General features: G+C 40.1%; 1 protein-coding gene across 11 annotated transcripts in view; it reads right to left on the reverse strand.

The window, feature by feature from the left end:
* The window catches only part of myt1l (myelin transcription factor 1 like), a 303,857-nt gene that overhangs the window by 207,725 nt on the left and 76,359 nt on the right, over positions 1-19,773 (reverse strand). For all 11 annotated transcript variants that reach the window (XM_031902860.1, XM_031902863.1, XM_031902856.1 and 8 more), the window contains exon 2: positions 10,938-11,105. The gene's annotated coding sequence lies outside the window, so the exon portion shown is untranslated. The remainder of the gene's footprint in view (positions 1-10,937; positions 11,106-19,773) is intronic.

Here is a 19,773-nt window from a genome sequence, read left to right on the forward strand (position 1 = left end):
TACGCTAATTAATAAAGTTAATAAGGAAGATAAAACTAATAATCCTAATAATAATAATAATAATAATAATAATAAAAGGATAGAGAAAAGAGAGTAGAAGAGAATATAAGATAACAAAAAGAAGGTGAAGAGATCAGAAATAAAGGTATGATGAAGGATGAAGAAGAATGGAGAGAGAAGGGTAGAAAAGGGGTAGAGAGCAGAAGTGTGTTTAGTTCAAGAGCAAGAGAGCAAAATCTGAAAGATGAAGAGCAAAGTATGGCATTGAAGCAAAGAGAGAAAAGGAATAGTGAAGAAAAAAAAGGGGGAAGGATGTAAAAAGTAAGAAAAGATAACAGAAATGAGAGGAAGGAGGCAGTTTATAAGACAAAGTGCCAGATTCAGTTCCTTGAGAGAACATCATTTTGTGGTTTATCACATGAAAACATATGGGCAATATTCAATTTGAGGAGAAAAAACTTTTCTCCTAATTCAGTTTCTGTTTTTTTCCCATTAACTTCAATATTTGATAAAGAGTGAGTTTTACCCATTGAATTGCCCCTGACTCTATGGGACAATCTCGGATTGAATGAGGTGATACTTTTTTCTTATCTAATTGAATCTGCCCCAAAGTGACAAACAAAAGGGAGGAAGAGTAACTAAATACACATAGAAATTACACAATGTAAAGCAGGAGACATCCAGAACCTCAAGTGTTATTAGGTGCTTGAAAAGTTTAGTTTTATTGAATTAAAGAGATGACAGACAGCAAATGAATTTCCCACTGTGGGCTGTACCCCCAAATCATTAAAGGTAAGATCTGGAAGAAGAAAGAACAGTAGGAAAGTGGGGTATAGAATGTGTTTACTGTTAAAGTATGCCTGAGGGAATAGCACCCTAATACATTCCAGCTACACGAGATTCCCAGAGGCCAGAATAATGGGCCCTCTCACTCAATAAAACCAAATCATGTAATCAGCACTTTACCTAGTCTCTTAATCAGTTCCATTCATGTATTGGAATCTTTCTGTCAATGAGGCTACTCCTACATGGTGTTTCCCATATATCAGACCAGGGTCTCTTTGCAAATAGTCTGTTCTCTTAACAATGGCTTGTATTTTATGTATGCAGACAATGTCATACTGTACTACGGTCTTCCTCATGGGATCAGCTTATAGACTCATAAAACCCAGTATATTATGACAGTGCTTACATTTTATTAGTTGGTAAGTTATTCCCCATTGCAGCTGGTTACTTTGTTAGGCAAAACCTAAATACCTTAAAACACTTGCACACACTGCGACACAGGCATACTCAGCTCTGCTAGAATGAAATCAGACCTCAAAGTAAAACTTAATAAATAAATAAGAACAAATTTTATTTTAAAGAGCCAGCACACTTTTGAGATCCCACTTGCGTGCAGTAGTTTTATAGACTGGTTACAGGTCAAATATTTAAACAAACACATTATAGAAAGTCATCTAAGCTGTGATCATTTGTCACAAATACATTAGGGTTGATTCACTAAAGTGCTATAAGCGTTATCGCATGCTTTTTTGCTTTAAAATTGACGTGAAAAAAACGCGCAATTCGCTAAAGTATTTTAGCATATCGCGGGCGTTAAATAGCACGCAACCGCATGCGTTCATTTTACCGTGTTAATTCTCGCCCAGAAATAATACTAACGCATGATTCACAAACACTTAGACGCGCTAAATATCGCATTAGTCTGTGCTAAAATTAACACCTACTTGGGGTGCAACACAATATGGACTTTGCAGTGGGATTTATTCAAGTCTGTGTTGGCCCCAGTGTGATGCAGCCGCCAGTTTGCAGGGAAATGGGCATTTTCCAAAAAAGTAGTTTTACGAACATAATGGTGTGTATGGCTAATATGGCGTGTGCGCAATAAGTAGCGTTCTGCGTTAATTAGCACGCGTTGCGTCAAATACTGCACGAAAGTCTTTGCGACTTAAATAACACAGCATTGCGTAAAAATGAACACAAATATCCTTTTAGTGAATCGTGCGTTAAGACGCGAAAAATTTGATGCAATAAAATTTTTAACGCATGCTATAAATAGCGCTCGTTTTAACGCACCTTAGTGAATCGCCCCTATTGTTTATATAATGGCTAGCACACAATAGTTAATCATATAGTCTGCCTTCTGCACAATGCTTTTCACTAGACCAAGCTACAGTACAGAGTCACATAAGAAGGGTCTCTGTCTGTCTGTGTCTCTCTTTCAAACAGGTTTCAAACAAGGTTTGACCCCTACAGCCCTCCATAACTGTAATCAGTGTTTACTCATAGTTTGTCAGGTCAGCTTAGAAAGAATGATATTGGGCATCACCAAGCAGCAGCAGTGGGGAGTTAGTTCTCCAAGGGACCATCTGCTTAAATGTAGGGATCACAGATTTGAAACAGTCTCAGGCTGGTATTATCTTTGAGAGGCTTCCCATGATGGGAATCCTTTACATTGAGGGGGCTTTTGATTGGTAACTTATCATTCACAAGTTCTGGCTCCTTAGTGTGTAAGCCAATGCATACAGTGCAACTTTTGCTATACCACTTTTGTGCACTGTTTAATACAATCTATTTGGTCAAGAAGCACTTACAAAGACAAGTAAAGCGTTTACTTTACTTTCCTACCATGTATATAAGTTGGGTACATCTCCCTCATCTAAACTGCATCATTTGTACTGCATATATCCCATCCGTTTTCCAGCACCATTACATTTTCCAAAAACAAATAACAACTTTCACCCAGTGCTGTAAAGTCCATGCATTCAAGAATGCAGGCTTACACAGGCAGACTTTGATAAAAAGTTAAGCTTTGATTGCTCTGTAATGGTTAAGCTGAGTTCAGAAGAGGAAGTTCGGAGGAAAATATAGAAGCTGAGCAGAGTTTTTATGGGAACCAGCAATGAAACCTCTTCATTGGCTGCAAAACTGGAGGGTGTGTTTATTAACCTGAGCTGAGAAGAAGTGAGCATGCTCAGTAGCCAACAGCCAAAGTAAATTCCTGAGGGAGGAGGCCGAGTGGTTTAGAGGAGGAGGAGAAAGAAGCCTTATTAACCTTATTAACTTTTTAACAACTGGTATTTAAAGAGTGGCAAGTATTTAAAAGAGATTTTAAAGAGGCTGTTCACTGATTACATTTTTGTGTAGGGTTTTTTTTTTTTTTTTTCCAATATATGAACAAAAATCCATGTGGGTGAGTGCCGAGGATCTCTTCTCATTGTCTGTTTTGACTGGCTAGACCTTTAGTGACATCAGACTCATTTCCTAGATCACTAGATAGGGAAGTCTATGTCCATATGACCTAAAATATACACATACACAAGATTGACATTATTGCACCTTATTATTATTGTCTTTAATGGCTCCCATAGTCCAATTAGGTATGGTCTAATGAAGTTATTGGGAGTGTAGCCAGTTAGAAACAGCCCTAACATAATCTTGGATGCAAGAGGGAAATATACATGCATTTCCCTTCTTTTATAAATACTATGGTATAATGGGCCTGTACTTCTTACCTATTTAAAATAACCTTCTTTTTTAGTATTGGATTTGGGGCCATAGATGCAGAGAAGCCTTGTATCAATTTCTTTTCTTGGCAAGGCATTAGAAAAAAGATAATTGTGTTTCACAGTCCCTTCCACACAAGTAGACACAAGGAATCCCTTTTAACTGCCATGAAAAAAGCTGAAACAACAGAATAAGAAATAATTTCACAGAAAAAAGAGGTGCAAAGAAAAAGCCTGCCAAATAATCAGATGTGCATGACTTGCTACAGTTAGTAAGGTATATAGGCAGGGGGGGGGGAGACCAGCAAACAAAGCTGGAAAATGTAACTTTTATTCAACTATGTTAAAATAGTTAAAAAAAAACATTTAAAAAAGCAACCGTTACTAGGCATATCCAATCAATAAATGTCTAGACAGAATGATAAGGGTGTAGGCAATAGGGGCGCTTTATAAGCTTAGTCTAGTCCTTCCTGTAGGTCAGTCCTCCTTTTATGTGGTTTCCTCAGCTTCTTCAACCGAGAAAAACTTTTCCTACAACTAAAAAACTGTGTAAATATTTTGCTGCTGTAGAGGATGATGGCTGGTGAAGTTCAGTCTGAGACATTTATTCATCATCCAGGTATTCAGCCTAATATATTAATAGTATAATATGTATACACTAGTTGTCTAATTGCATAGCTTGATGGTAGTTTTTTTAGGGTCTCTAATAACTAAAAAGACTCAAATATATAAATATCATTTTGGGGAGGCAGAATAGTTAGAAAAAAATTAGGGAGCAGAGTTCAATACCTCAAAAGCCTAAAAGATCAGTTGGTCTGAAGTTGACTCCATTGAATCCCATAGAAAGCTACCTACATTTTTTTCCCAGTGATCAGTAGCAATACTGACTGAAGTTGCGAAAATGGACTTCCCAGGAAGACTGAGCATCATTTAAATTATATCAATCCAATAAAAATTGATGTGATTCCCTATAGATCAATGGTTATTTTAAAATCCACTACTGGGACAGAATCAAGCGTTAGATAATGATCAGTAATAAAGCAGTCCTTATGTTTTACTAAAATTCTACGACAGTCCCATTTTATTTGTTTATATATTTTTTACTGACTAAAAAACGCAAAGATATTTACTTTTCTTTGCAACCTTAATGTATTTTTTTTAAATGTTTTAACACTTAAAACATCAGAACAAACAGTAAACTCTGAACATATATAACACAACTTTTAATCTTCACAAATTCAACCTTATTTTTGTAATAATATTTTATTTCTGGACTCTCTTTAGAAAGTAGTTTTGAAACATGTGTTAAGGTAATGATGGCCTAGCTAGCTTTAAAGGAGAAGGAAAGGTAAAAACTAAGTAAGCTTTATCAGAAAGGTCTATGCAAATACAGCCATAAGCACTCACAGAAACGCTGCACTGAGTCCTCTGTCAAAAGAAACACAGGATTTATTCTTGTTTCATGTAAACATGTTCTTTGGTATCAGACTTCCTCTCTTTCAGGTTTGGGGCACAAGTCTGCACAGCTCTCTCCACTCTCCCTCTTTTTGCTCCCTCTCCCATAAGAATTCAGAAAAATTCACTCCCCCTCCCATAAGAATGTCTATTCTAAGCTACCAACAGCTAGAGATGCAGCAGGAAGCTACTGAAACCAAGCTAAAATGACAGGTGCAATCTTAAACAAATGAAGGGAGATTCTAGGGCTCTTTACTCAGGTATGGTAAAGCTTTCTGCAGAATAAATATAGTATTCTAGGTGGCACTAATGTGGCAAATCTATTGGCTGTAATATGCCAAAATACCTTTCCTTCTCCTTTAACAGTTGGAAAAAAATTTGGGTCATCAATCAAATGGAGTCAGAAAATACTGGATGAAGAATTAAAGAATTAAATAGTATTAATACTCTAGTATTTGAGTTATCATAGCTTGATAACTAAAATGTAGGTGTTTTCAAACCTACTAAAAATGATGATGACATTCTCATATGATCATGTCACAGGAGCTCCCCATTTTGGATTTTGTTAGAAGTGTCAGTGACTCTGCACATGCTCAGTGTGCTCTAAACAGCTGCTGAGAGGGTAAGCTTAGAGGTTATCACAAATTATCAAGCAGAAAATGAGGTTTGTCTTTCAAATAAGCAGGTTATTTTATTCTGATGCTAACTGCACTGGTTTCAGGACCTCCACTGTAATGTTGTAATGAGAATCTGAATTAATCACTAATCAGCCCTTTATTGTGATGTTTATATTCTATATATATACAGTATATTGTATGTTGGTCCCTAAGCTCAGGTAAGTGACAGCAGCACAGAGTATCAGCAGAACATGGGGTGCTACCAAGGGAGCAACTTCATCAGTGCAGATTTTCACCTCTGAAAGGCTGTGATTGCCTTGGGCTGGTACAGAACACCAAAACATAAGATGCAGCATTACTAGCCTAGTTCTAGGTAGAGATTTTTGTTCATCAGTGTCCTCCACTTCCATGAGGCAATGACTTCCAGTGGCTAATCTCAGAACCTGTTAGACTTTGACAAACTTTTCAACCCCCAATGAAGTTGTTGATGTTCACATTTAAAACTACCGTACTTAAGTCACAGAAGATCAGTCCCCTAGAGAGATAGGTTCATTGATGCTTAAGAAGGGGAGCCATAAGAATGGACCATGAGGCTTGGGGATAACCGTCTGAAACAGACTCTTGGAATGTCTTTTCCACAACTACACATTCTTTACCCAAGTTGTAATTGGACAGATGTGTTACAATCTTAATTGTTATAACTTAAACAATTTAACATTTCCAGCTTGCTTGGTCAGCTACACAAAGAGACTGTTTGGTGCTGCAGTAAAGCAACATCAAGAAGGTTACTTTATCCTATATATTGCACTGCACTGTGGGCTTCTGAGAACATACAAGAGGTGGGATAACGAAGCTTTAACAAGACAGAATACATATTTTAAAAATGGATGTAATTAGAAGCCCTATAATATTATTCAGCATTAAAGATGTTCTGTATTGACAGCTACAAAAGAGGCAGATCATTTTTAAACTAACCCTTAACATTTTTAAGAGTGCTGCCTTAGATGTGTACATTTTTTCTGTTGAAGTGGTGAGATCTGATACTTTTTTTTCCTCATAATCATAGACATAGACAAGCTAGAGTTGCTCATCACAGCTTCAGCCAGTCTGATTCCAGCAAATGCCTGTATTTGCCATTGGAGGCAATCATAACATCAAAGATGCCAAACAGGAAAATGTAGTACAGGTATGGGATCCATTATCTGGAAACCTATTATCCAGAAAGTTCCGAATTACAGAAAGGCCATCTCCCATAGACTCCATTATAGACAAATGATTATCATTTTTAAAAATGATTTCCTTTTTCTCTGTAATCATAAAACAGTACCTGTACTTGATCCAAACTAAGATATAATTACCCCTTATTGGGGGCAGAACAGCCCTATTGGGTTTATTTCATGGTTAAATGATTCCCTTTTCTCTGTAATAATAAAACAGTACCTGTACTTGATCCCAACTAAAATATAATTACCCCTTATTGGGGGCAGAACAGCCCTATTGGGTTTATTTAATGGTTAAATGATTCCCTTTTCTCTGTAATAATAAAACAGTACCTGTACTTGATCCCAACTAAGATATAATTACCCCTTATTGGGGGCAGAACAGCCCTATTGGGTTTATTTCATGGTTAAATGATTCCCTTTTCTCTGTAATAATAAAACAGTACCTGTACTTGATCCCAACTAAGATATAATTACCCCTTATTGGGGGCAGAACAGTCCTATTGGGTTTATTTAATGGTTAAATGATTCCCTTTTCTCTGTAATAATAAAACAGTACCTGTACTTGATCCCAACTAAGATATAATTACCCCTTATTGGGGGCAGAACAGCCCTATTGGGTTTATTTAATGGTTAAATGATTCCCTTTTCTCTGTAATAATAAAACAGTACCTGTACTTGATCCTAACTAGGATATAATTAATCCTTATTGGAGGCAAAACAATCCTATTGGATTTAATTCATGATTTTTTTATCAGACCTAAGGTATGGAGAGACAAGGTTTCCTTATCCGGAAAGCCCCAGGTCTCAAGCATTCTGGATAACAGGTCCAATACCTGTACAAATATTATGTCAGTATATGCTTATGTGTGTATGCTGACACATATGTATTTAAATTTATAGGTATGGCATCTACCTACCTACTTACCTACCTAATATTAGGGGTTTTATAACAGATTTGGGGATTTCATGATAAGAACAGAAATGGGGATTTTCAAGATAAGAACAGAAATGGACAGAAAGGAAATATTTGGGTTTGACTTCAAATCTTGAGGTATGTTGAGATTTGAGATGCAAGAGTTTTATCTTTGTTCATGCAGCATTTAACTGTTTAGCTCTTTTTCTATATCTAAATTCATGATGCTTTAAAGATGCACCCAGACTGTACTGGATGCTTAACCTACTGCAAAGTCAACCCTGCTGTTTGTCAGTCATTGACAGGAATTCATGGGCATCAGGCCAGTAAATGGACACTGGGGAAAAGGCAGAACAGGCTGAAGACCACTGGCTGGAAGGGATAGGCAGAAGCATAGGCAGACAGAAACAATCTAAGAGTTGATGAACCATAAACCAATAAAATATAGCGCTTCTAGGTTACAAATTGTAACAACATCTCCACAGCTTACAGACAGCATGCAGGTACTACATAACCCACAATGCACTGCACTGCAATGTTCCTTTTCTTACTGACATCATGTGTGCAGGGAATTGTGGGATTTGGAGGATGCAGGCTGAAGGGTGTAGTTCCCAATTAACTTTTCTGTCTTGCTATAAAAAACAGCAGCCAACACCTTTGAGCAGATGCCTTATTTTAGTGAATGAGGGCATTTTCATACATAATTTACCTTTTTGTGACCCACTATTTGCAACTACTGTATGCAGGTTTTGGGTTAGTTTTCTCCTAATTGCCTAATCGCCTAGGCATACTAAAACCCAGTAGCTCTTGCTGTTGCTGACTATGCTGATTTCAGACAATATTTCTCAATGATTTATTTAATGTGTTTGGCAGAAAATAGTTTCACCATAAAACTTTTCAATATCTATGTAAGGAAGGATGTTAATACTTTGACAGTAAAACTGATATTCCAACTAAAACAGACTGGCTCCAGCAGTATTTAGCCTTCTATGTTTTTGGGAACTGCTAGTTTGTACTTTGTTTCTGGGAATAATTACTTGGTTGTTCCCTACAAAGTAACTGCAAAAGATTCAGAAGAATACATTTTTTACCCTGGCTTTTTTTTTTTTATTAGTATTGTTATTACCCTGGCATTCTGTTTATGTTCCTTTATACGCAGAAGGTTTTGGAAAGGATAATCTTAACATCATGCAGTAGAAATAGGAATATATGGAAATGTAGCTCCTCAACTATTGGCTTCAGTGTTGTGACACATTTTTTCAAACTATGGTGTCAAATGACCTTTAATAGTGTAGTAAAATTGAAAGGACAAGGAAAGGCAAATTCACTAGAGGGGTGCCACTGCCAATGTGTTAGGTACCCCCAGTTAATAAAAAGCTAATCTCTGGAGCATTGTGAAAAATGCCGTTGCAATATGGCATGGCAGGAACGGTACCCCAGCCAGTGGGGAGTGCCAGACCAGTGTCTAAGACAAGCATTTGTATTTACTGGGGGGGGGTGCCTAACACATTGGCACCCCCAGTGAATTTCCCTTGTCCTTTAAACCATACTCTCCATCATTCTAAATTTAAAAGTGTTCATTCCCACCTGACCCAAACTGCTCATTTACCATGTCTACAAAGTGGGCCTGTCCTGCCTAAAGTGGAAATAGTGGTGCTGTAAATATAAATCAAGCTATGGTTCACAAAGGATTTCCATGAAGTAGCAGTCATAGGGGAATGTTAATAAAAATATGGTGCTTTTACTACACTGTTTGTTTCTGCACGTGCTAATGACTTCTTATTCTCTGGCTTTTGTCCAGGGTGGTGTAAAATAATCATGTAAATTCCTGGGTATATAAAAATGTAAACATTAAAGCACTGTTATCTGCACTGCATAATTATAAATATGCTGTACTTTATTGATGTGTTATATTTGCATGTTTAGTTATATTGTAACTGGAAAACCCCTAGAGGGAAGGTATATCTCAACCAGAAGGCTCTATAAGGCAGAGCAGATGTAAAAAATAACAAGGGCTGTGTTCACTCAGGCTGAAAAGGCAGTACAGGTGTTGGAAATAATCACCACCTGTAAATATAGGGTGTGGCTTGAAGTGAGTACTGTTCAGTAAGTGGGAGGAGAAGCTAACACAGCTGAGGAGAAAACACCAAAAAGACCATGAGTGAAATATTTGTAGTTATTGAATTGAATTAAACTGAGTGCTAATAGTTGCACTATCAAATATCAGGTTTCCTTGGTATTTAGACTTTTTAAATATGTTGAGTGGAACTGAAAAGTGCCTTGTTTTGTGAAAAACTGTGTTGTGAATAAAACACAGACACATATCTGCTTGAAGTTAAACTGGGCGTCACTGTCTCTGCTTTGAAAAAGGTTTTTCCACTTCTGCAGATTAAGTGAACACCAACAATATGTAGTGTCTTATGCTTGGGTCTACATTAAATAATGGTCCCTGTAAAGCGATAGTATGTGCCTAAATCTAGTTAATGTGATAGGTAGCAATTATCATTAACAGCTGAGAGTAAGGGTGAAGACACACGGAGCTACTAATAGCAGCTACTTGTCGTGGCTACTAAAATAGACAATGCTGATCATTTACTGACTCTACAGACTCTACAGACTCTACATGTGTTTTAGCAGAGGCAATACTCAGTATCGTCTATGGCAGGGTATTTTTTGTTGTTAAATAGCCATGAAAAAGTAGCTGCTACTAGTAGCTCGGTGTGTTGTCACCCTAAAATTCAGCAAACTGTAGTATTATGTGTACAGCTTTCAAAATCAGATGATATTTAGGAGGAAAAGATACAGTATTCAAACAACTATAGAAAGAACTCGAAATTATACAGTAAATTCCATACTCCAAGGAAGTTTTGTAAAGCAGCAAAAACTACAGGCATGGGAACTTTTATCCAGCATGTTTGGGACCTGGGCTTTTCCAAATAAGGGATCATTGGGTAATCTGGATCTCTATAATTTAAGTTAACTATAAAAAAAAATCATTTAAGCATTAAATAGGAAAACCCAATAGGATTGTTTTGCCTCCAATAAGAATTGATTATATCTTAGTTGGGATCAAGTACACAAGACTGTTTTGTTTGATTGATGATTTTTAATTATTTGATTAAAATAGGATCTTTGAAAAACCATAGATCATGACCTTACCGTAATTTGGAGCTTTCTGGATAACGGATCCCATACCTGTGTTGATTTCTGAATATCCTACCTTAGGTTTTGCTGCAGAGTTTCTCAGATGGTGGCATCTCAATATTCTTTGCCAAAAATCCTTTTTCAGGAACTTTTTTTGAGGTGAAAATGAACCACTAGCGTGTCCAGCCCTTCTAGTCTTCTGATGTCTTTTTAATCCCTGTGCGCCCACGGCTTGGCATTACATCTATGGGAGAAATAGGTAAAGCGTCAACGCTACAGTATGAACAGTCATTGGTAACCACCAACATAATCATTTCATATAGGATCTGTTTTAGACACCTTATGTCATTTTATTAATATATTAATTTACTGATGCTATGAAATTCTTAATGAAGGGCCAGCGCTGAGCTACAGCATCACTCACCCCTAATTCCCACCCCAAGGTGTATTCACCCCGCCATGCCAGCAGTGTCAGTGGATGGAGATACAGTTACCAGATATGATATCATTATCAGTGTTTCAGGAAGTGAATTACAGGATCGTTCCCGTCTCTGTTGTCGGTTTTCGGAAATGTTATACAGGATAATAGATTCTCATTGAATCAGCTCCCTTCAAATCTGCTTAAAACTTTCGCTGAATCACTCTTGGGGACACACAGCAGCAAAGCTTCTACAGGAATACAGATTTATCATTGCAAAAAAAAACAAAAAAAAAAAAAAACAAACTCATGTAACAGTGATTTCAGGCTTCCATTGAAAATGCTAAACAGCCACTTAGAGCATCGCCAGTCAGGCAATGGTTGTCATGTGATGCAGAAGGTTGTTCCTGCCCATCCTAGAACCTTTGCTAGATCTAGGCTATAGCAATCAATGCCAGGCAGCAGCTGCAAGGGCAAACAAGGTTTTGAGCTGTATTAAAAGGGGTATAGATTCACGGGAGGAGGGGGTTATTCTTCCCCTTTACAGAGCGCTGGTAAGGCCCCATCTAGAATATGCTGTTCAGTTTTGGTCTCCAGTGCTCAAACGGGACATTATTGAGTTAGAGAGGGTCCAGAGAAGGGCAACTAAGCTGGTAAAGGGTATGGAAAGTCTCAGTTATGAAGAAAGACTGGCCAAGTTGGGTCTGTTTACACTGGAGAAGAGGCGCTTAAGAGGTGACATGATAACTATGTATAAATATATAAAGGGATCATATAATAACCTTTCTAATGTTTTATTTACCAGTAGGTCCTTCCAACGGACACAAGGGCACCCACTCCGTTTAGAAGAAGGGAGGTTCCGTATAAATATTCGGAAAGGATAGCTTACAAAATCCTTCTGCTGACATTCAAAGCCCTTCACTCCTCTGCTCCTCACTACATTTCTTCACTGGTCTCCCTACATGTTCCTGGTCGTCTCCTCCGCTCCTCTCAGAGCCTCCGTCTCTTTACACCATCCACACCCACTGCGCTCTCTCGTCTTAAACCTTTCTATCTTGCTGCTCCTTACCTCTAGAACTCTATCCCTGAATCCCTCCGTAGGGAAAACTCACCCACTCTCTTTAAGAGAAAACTCAGCTGTTACCTTCTGGAGCACTAAAACATTAGTTTGCCCAGTCCTGCGCTTAAGGGCAAATGCCCATACCTGATGCACTCTTACCTTCCAACTTGTGCCTGTATGTTACCCAACCACTCAGATTGTAAGCTCTACGGGGCAGGGACCTCCTTCCTACTGTGTCTCATACCACATGGCACTTATATATATATATATACATATATGTATTTATTTATTATATCACTTGTCCTCCCTGTGTGTAATTTTGTATTCTGTAAGACTGTACAGCGCTGCATACCCTTGTGGCGCTTTATAAATAAGGTTATACATACATACATACAAAGGATTTTTTACAGTGAGAGCTGTGAGGTTGTGGGATTCCCTCCCTGAATCAGTTGCACTGTCAGATACATTATATAACTTTAAGAAGGGGCTTGATGGCTTTTTAGCAGGTGAGGGAATACAGGGTTATGGGAGATAGCTCTCAGTACAAGTGAGGGAATACAGGGGTATGGGAGATAGCTCTCAGTACAAGTGAGGGAATACAGGGGTAGGGGAGATAGCTCTTAGTACAAGTGAGGGAATACAGGGGAGATAGCTCTCAGTACAAGTGAGGGAATACAGGGGTATGGGAGATAGCTCTCAGTACAAGTGAGGGAATACAGGGGTAGGGGAGATAGCTCTCAGTACAAGTGAGGGAATACAGGGGTAGAGGAGATAGCTCTTAGTACAAGTGAGGGAATACAGGGGAGATAGCTCTCAGTACAAGTGAGGGAATACAGGGGTAGGGGAGATAGCTCTCAGTACAAGTGAGGGAATACAGGGGTATGGGAGATAGCTCTCAGTACAAGTGAGGGAATACAGGGGTATGGGAGATAGCTCTCAGTACAAGTGAGGGAATACAGGGGTAGGGGAGATAGCTCTCAGTACAAGTGAGGGAATACAGGGGTAGAGGAGATAGCTCTTAGTACAAGTGAGGGAATACAGGGGAGATAGCTCTCAGTACAAGTGAGGGAATACAGGGGTAGGGGGGATAGCTCTCAGTACAAGTGAGGGAATACAGGGGTATGGGAGATAGCTCTCAGTACAAGTGAGGGAATACAGGGGTAGGGGAGATAGCTCTCAGTACAAGTGAGGGAATACAGGGGTAGGGGAGATAGCTCTCAGTACAAGTGAGGGAATACAGGGGTATGGGGAGATAGCTCTCAGTACAAGTGAGGGAATACAGGGGTAGGGGAGATAGCTCTCAGTACAAGTGAGGGAATACAGGGGTAGGGGAGATAGCTCTCAGTACAAGTGAGGGAATACAGGGGTAGGGGGATAGCTCTCAGTACAAGTGAGGGAATACAGGGGTAGGGGAGATAGCTCTCAGTACAAGTGAGGGAATACAGGGGTATGGGGAGATAGCTCTCAGTACAAGTGAGGGAATACAGGGGTAGGGGAGATAGCTCTCAGTACAAGTGAGGGAATACAGGGGTAGGGGAGATAGCTCTTAGTACAAGTGAGGGAATACAGGGGTAGAGGAGATAGCTCTCAGTACAAGTGAGGGAATACAGGGGAGATAGCTCTCAGTACAAGTGAGGGAATACAGGGGTAGGGGAGATAGCTCTCAGTACAAGTGAGGGAATACAGGGGTAGGGGAGATAGCTCTCAGTACAAGTGAGGGAATACAGGGTTATGGGAGATAGCTCTCAGTACAAGTGAGGGAATACAGGGGTAGGGGAGATAGCTCTCAGTACAAGTGAGGGAATACAGGGGAGATAGCTCTCAGTACAAGTGAGGGAATACAGGGGTATGGGAGATAGCTCTTAGTACAAGTGAGGGAATACAGGGGTAGGGGAGATAGCTCTCAGTACAAGTGAGGGAATACAGGGGAGATAGCTCTCAGTACAAGTGAGGGAATACAGGGGTAGGGGAGATAGCTCTCAGTACAAGTGAGGGAATACAGGGGAGATAGCTCTCAGTACAAGTGAGGGAATACAGGGGTAGGGGAGATAGCTCTCAGTACAAGTGAGGGAATACAGGGGTAGGGGGGATAGCTCTCAGTACAAGTGAGGGAATACAGGGGTAGGGGGGATAGCTCTCAGTACAAGTGAGGGAATACAGGGGTAGGGGAGATAGCTCTCAGTACAAGTGAGGGAATACAGGGGAGATAGCTCTCAGTACAAGTGAGGGAATACAGGGGAGATAGCTCTCAGTACAAGTGAGGGAATACAGGGGTAGGGGGGATAGCTCTCAGTACAAGTGAGGGAATACAGGGGTAGGGGGGATAGCTCTCAGTACAAGTGAGGGAATACAGGGGTAGGGGAGATGATAGCTCTCAGTACAAGTGAGGGAATACAGGGGTATGGGAGATAGCTCTCAGTACAAGTGAGGGAATACAGGGGTATGGGAGATAGCTCTCAGTACAAGTGAGGGAATACAGGGGTAGGGGAGATAGCTCTCAGTACAAGTGAGGGAATACAGGGGTATGGGAGATAGCTCTCAGTACAAGTGAGGGAATACAGGGGTAGGGGAGATAGCTCTCAGTACAAGTGAGGGAATACAGGGGTAGGGGAGATAGTTCTCAGTACAAGTGAGGGAATACAGGGGATAGGGGAGATAGCTCTCAGTACAAGTGAGGGAATACAGGGGTATGGGAGATAGCTCTCAGTACAAGTGAGGGAATACAGGGGTAGGGGAGATAGCTCTCAGTACAAGTGAGGGAATACAGGGGTAGGGGAGATAGCTCTCAGTACAAGTGAGGGAATACAGGGGTAGGGGAGATAGCTCTCAGTACAAGTGAGGGAATACAGGGGTATGGGAGATAGCTCTCAGTACAAGTGAGGGAATACAGGGGTAGGGGGGATAGCTCTTAGTACAAGTGAGGGAATACAGGGGTAGGGGAGATAGCTCTCAGTACAAGTGAGGGAATACAGGGGTAGGGGGGATAGCTCTCAGTACAAGTGAGGGAATACAGGGGTAGGGGAGATGATAGCTCTCAGTACAAGTGAGGGAATACAGGGGTAGGGGGGATAGCTCTCAGTACAAGTGAGGGAATACAGGGGTAGGGGAGATGATAGCTCTCAGTACAAGTGAGGGAATACAGGGGTATGGGAGATAGCTCTCAGTACAAGTGAGGGAATACAGGGGTATGGGAGATAGCTCTCAGTACAAGTGAGGGAATACAGGGGTAGGGGAGATAGCTCTCAGTACAAGTGAGGGAATACAGGGGTAGGGGAGATAGCTCTCAGTACAAGTGAGGGAATACAGGGGTAGGGGAGATAGTTCTCAGTACAAGTGAGGGAATACAGGGGATAGGGGAGATAGCTCTCAGTACAAGTGAGGGAATACAGGGGTATGGGAGATAGCTCTCAGTACAAGTGAGGGAATACAGGGGTAGGGGAGATAGCTCTCAGTACAAGTGAGGGAATACAGGGGTAGGGGAGATAGCTCTCAGTACAAGTGAGGGAATACAGGGGTATGGGAGATAGCTCTCAGTACAAGTGAGGGAATACAGGGGTAGGGGGGATAGCTCTTAGTACAAGTGAGGGAATACAGGGGTAGGGGAGATAGCTCTCAGTACAAGTGAGGGAATACAGGGGTAGGGGGGATAGCTCTCAGTACAAGTGAGGGAATACAGGGGTAGGGGAGATGATAGCTCTCAGTACAAGTGAGGGAATACAGGGGTAGGGGGGATAGCTCTCAGTACAAGTGAGGGAATACAGGGGTATGGGAGATAGCTCTCAGTACAAGTGAGGGAATACAGGGTTATGGGAGATAGCTCTCACTACAAGTGAGGGAATACAGGGTTATGGGAGATAGCTCTCACTACAAGTGAGGGAATACAGGGTTATGGGAGATAGCTCTCACTACAAGTGAGGGAATACAGGGGTATGGGAGATAGTTCTCAGTACAAGTGAGGGAATACAGGGGTAGGGGAGATAGCTCTCAGTACAAGTGAGGGAATACAGGGGTAGGGGAGATAGCTCTCAGTACAAGTGAGGGAATACAGGGGTAGGGGAGATAGCTCTCAGTACAAGTGAGGGAATACAGGGTTATGGGAGATAGCTCTTAGTACTAGTTGATCCAGGGACTGGTCCGATTGCCATCTTGGAGTCAGGAAGGAATTTTTTCCCCTCTGAGGCAAATTGGAGAGGCTTCAGATGGGGTATTTTGCCTTCCTCTGGATCAAGTAGCAGTTAGGCAGGTTATATATAGGCATTATGGTTGCACTTGATGGATTTATGGTTTTCTTCAACCTAACTTACTATGTTACTATCTTTCCAAAGACACAAACCTATAACATCGTATTCAGCATATTGTTAGCGACTTCAAGGTTCCAGTAACACCAGAATATAAAAGCCCCCTAAGTATGTATATATGATGGCTGCACAGATGAACTAAGATTAAATAGTTGGACCTTGGTCAAATGACTGGCTGACTTACTGAATAAGCTAGTCGAAGTGTGCTTCAGCTATTGGGCTTTAAAAGGGGAACTATCACAAAAATAAAAATTCAATATAAGCTTCACTGGCAGAAGAGACTTCCTAAATATAATCAATTAAAAATTCTGTCCTGTTTATGAAATAACCAAGTTACTCTTCCCTCTCTCCCTCTCATTATCTTCATTCCCTCTTCATGCAGTAGGTGGAGTCAGGCTTTGACTGACAGGTCTAATACATCCTTTTGGGGGAGTTGCACCCTTTGCCTAGAAATGGTATTAGCACTCACTCTTTAAAAAACGGCTTTGGCTTTTTTAGCAACTTTGAAATTGGTTTTCATCATTTTTTATTTTATTTACCTTTTTCTTCTTACTCTTTCCAGCTTTTTAAAAGGGGTCACTGACCCTGGCAGCCAAAAGCTATTGCTCTGGGAGCCTACTATTGTATTGTTATTGCTACATTTCATTACTTATCTTTCTATTCAGCCCCTCTATTATATTCCAGTTTCTTATTTGAACTGCTGCCTGGTTGCTAGGGTAACTTAAACCCTAGTAACCAGATATCTGCTGAAATTCCAAACTGGCGGGCTGCTGAACGAAAAGCCAAATAATTCACAAACCACAGAAAATAAAAAAGGAACACCAAGAATACCAAGCTCTACATCATACTAAAAGTTCTTTTTAAGGTGGGCAACCCTTTTCAGCCCCCCCTGGAAGAAAACCATTATAAAAAGGATTATGGGCCTGATTCACTAAAGGGCGATAAAAATTATTGCACGCTTTTTCGCGTTACAAAACGCAAAATAATTTGCGCGCGATTCACCATAGTATTATCGCGTGCGAAAAATCGCCATTTTCGCATGTGTTATTTCTCGCACTAGTTTTACCGTTTTGCGTTAATTTCCGCGCTGAAAAGAATACGATCGCATGATTCACTATAACTTTTGCGCGCTAAATATCGCATTCGGCTATGCGAAAATTAACACCTACTACAGGCAGGCGAAAAATTATACAAAAGTACAGTAAATGATTTTTTGCAATAAAATATGGACTTACAGTGTTTTTACAGTATTTATTCAAGTCTGTGTTTCCCCTAAAGTGACGCAGCCGCCAGTTTGCAGCGAAATGTTCATTTTTAATACAGTAATTTTCTGCAAGTATTGGCGTGTATGGCTAACATGGCTTGCGTTCATTTGCGCATTTCTATTTGGCTACAAGTGATGAAATGTTTCGCCAGGCATGGATTTGCAGCGAATTTTTGGACGTGCGTTGAATTTTTTTCGCGGCGGATTTTTTCATGCGTTTCTCAAAACAATCCGCCAATGGCAAAACGCATGAAAAAATTTGCCACGCAAAAATTCACCGAACATCCAAAAATTTACACAAGTGTCAAAAAATAATAGTCACGGGCAACAATTTTTTTGCCCACACAACATTTTTGCCGTTTCGGGGATCTTTCGAAAGATTTGCTAATTTTTCACTAAAGAAACCAGAACACATTTGCTCATCACTAGTGGCTACTATTTATAAGCATCTACTATTTATATGCTACCATTTATATGCTACCATTTATATGCTACCATTTATATGTGGCTAATATTTATATACACCATTTATATGCTACCATTTATATGCTACTATTTATATGCTACCATTTATATGTGGCTAATATTTATATACATCATTTATATGCGGCGACAATTTTTATACACTATTTCTATGCTACCATTCATATGCGGCGATTATTCGCGTAATTTAGCGCATGTACCGGCAAATACCGCATTGAAATAGTCTTTCGCGAGTTAAATAACGCATGCAATATCGCGCGTAAAAAAGCGCAAGTATGCTTATAGTGAATCGTGCGAAAAATCGCCAAAATTAAGCCGCGGTAAAAATTTTAGCGCACAATAAAAATAGCGCACGTTTTATCGCCTTTTAGTGAATCAGGCCCTATATTTGTTACTATGATTTCAAACCAGCAGATCCATTGTTGGGCAGTTACAGATAGGTCCATCATTAGATGAAGTGTATAAAATTGGGATTATGATATTTATGTTTTCCTTTGCATTGTTTGTGAATTATTGTTGATGTATACATTTTATTAATATTGTCTGCCATGTTTTGTAATGTGTCTTAACCCATAGAACATTAGGGTATAGATTTTACCAGGTTATCAGATCTTTAGCAGGACTTTTAGTCTACGCGAGTAGCATCTGTGGGAAGATGTGGCAACAAGACCTCATGGTAGATATCAAATATTATTGGCTTGATACAGGGAGTAGTTGCATTGTAAATGTGAATGTCACCTAAATACAAAGTAATAGACAAAGAAAGAGCATATTGTGCCTTTATATATACATTTGTATATTTTTCCATAAATGGGTCATAATTAAGCAAGTTTTAAAGGTTTATTCAGATCCCCCAGGGTGCAAGAGAAAGCCCCTTAGTGCTCACTTAATGTTCTTGTGCCCCTGGGGTAAAAAGTAGAGAGAAGCTTCAGGAGGCCCAACTCAGCCCTTTGGGCAGGTGGTAAGAAAAGGGCCTCAATGCAGGCTCCGCCTCCTGCCTCCAAATGCTGCTCAAGGCAGGGGTCACCTCCATGTGTCCCCCCATCTGCCCCTCACTAGTGATGAGCGAATTTTTCCTTGACAAATTTTTTCATCCGTTTCACGAAACAATCCGACTAAAAGATTCACGAAATGGTGAAAAATTTGCGAAACAGTGAAAATGGCGCGCGTAAAAAAAAAAATTCTCCCGGGGCTATTCTTTTGTTGCCCGTGGCTATTCTTTTGTCGCCCGCGGATATTCTTTTGTCACGCGGCTATTCTTTTGTCGCTCGCGGCTATTCGTTTTGGACGCGCAGGGAATTTTTCCGCTGCAAATTTTTTCATCCGTTTTGCGAAACAATTCGCCAATGGCGAAACACGGAAATTCGCCGCAAACCCATGCCTGCCGAA

The sequence above is a fragment of the Xenopus tropicalis genome, chromosome 5 (assembly GCF_000004195.4).
Source record: "Xenopus tropicalis strain Nigerian chromosome 5, UCB_Xtro_10.0, whole genome shotgun sequence".
NCBI lineage: Eukaryota > Metazoa > Chordata > Amphibia > Anura > Pipidae > Xenopus > Xenopus tropicalis.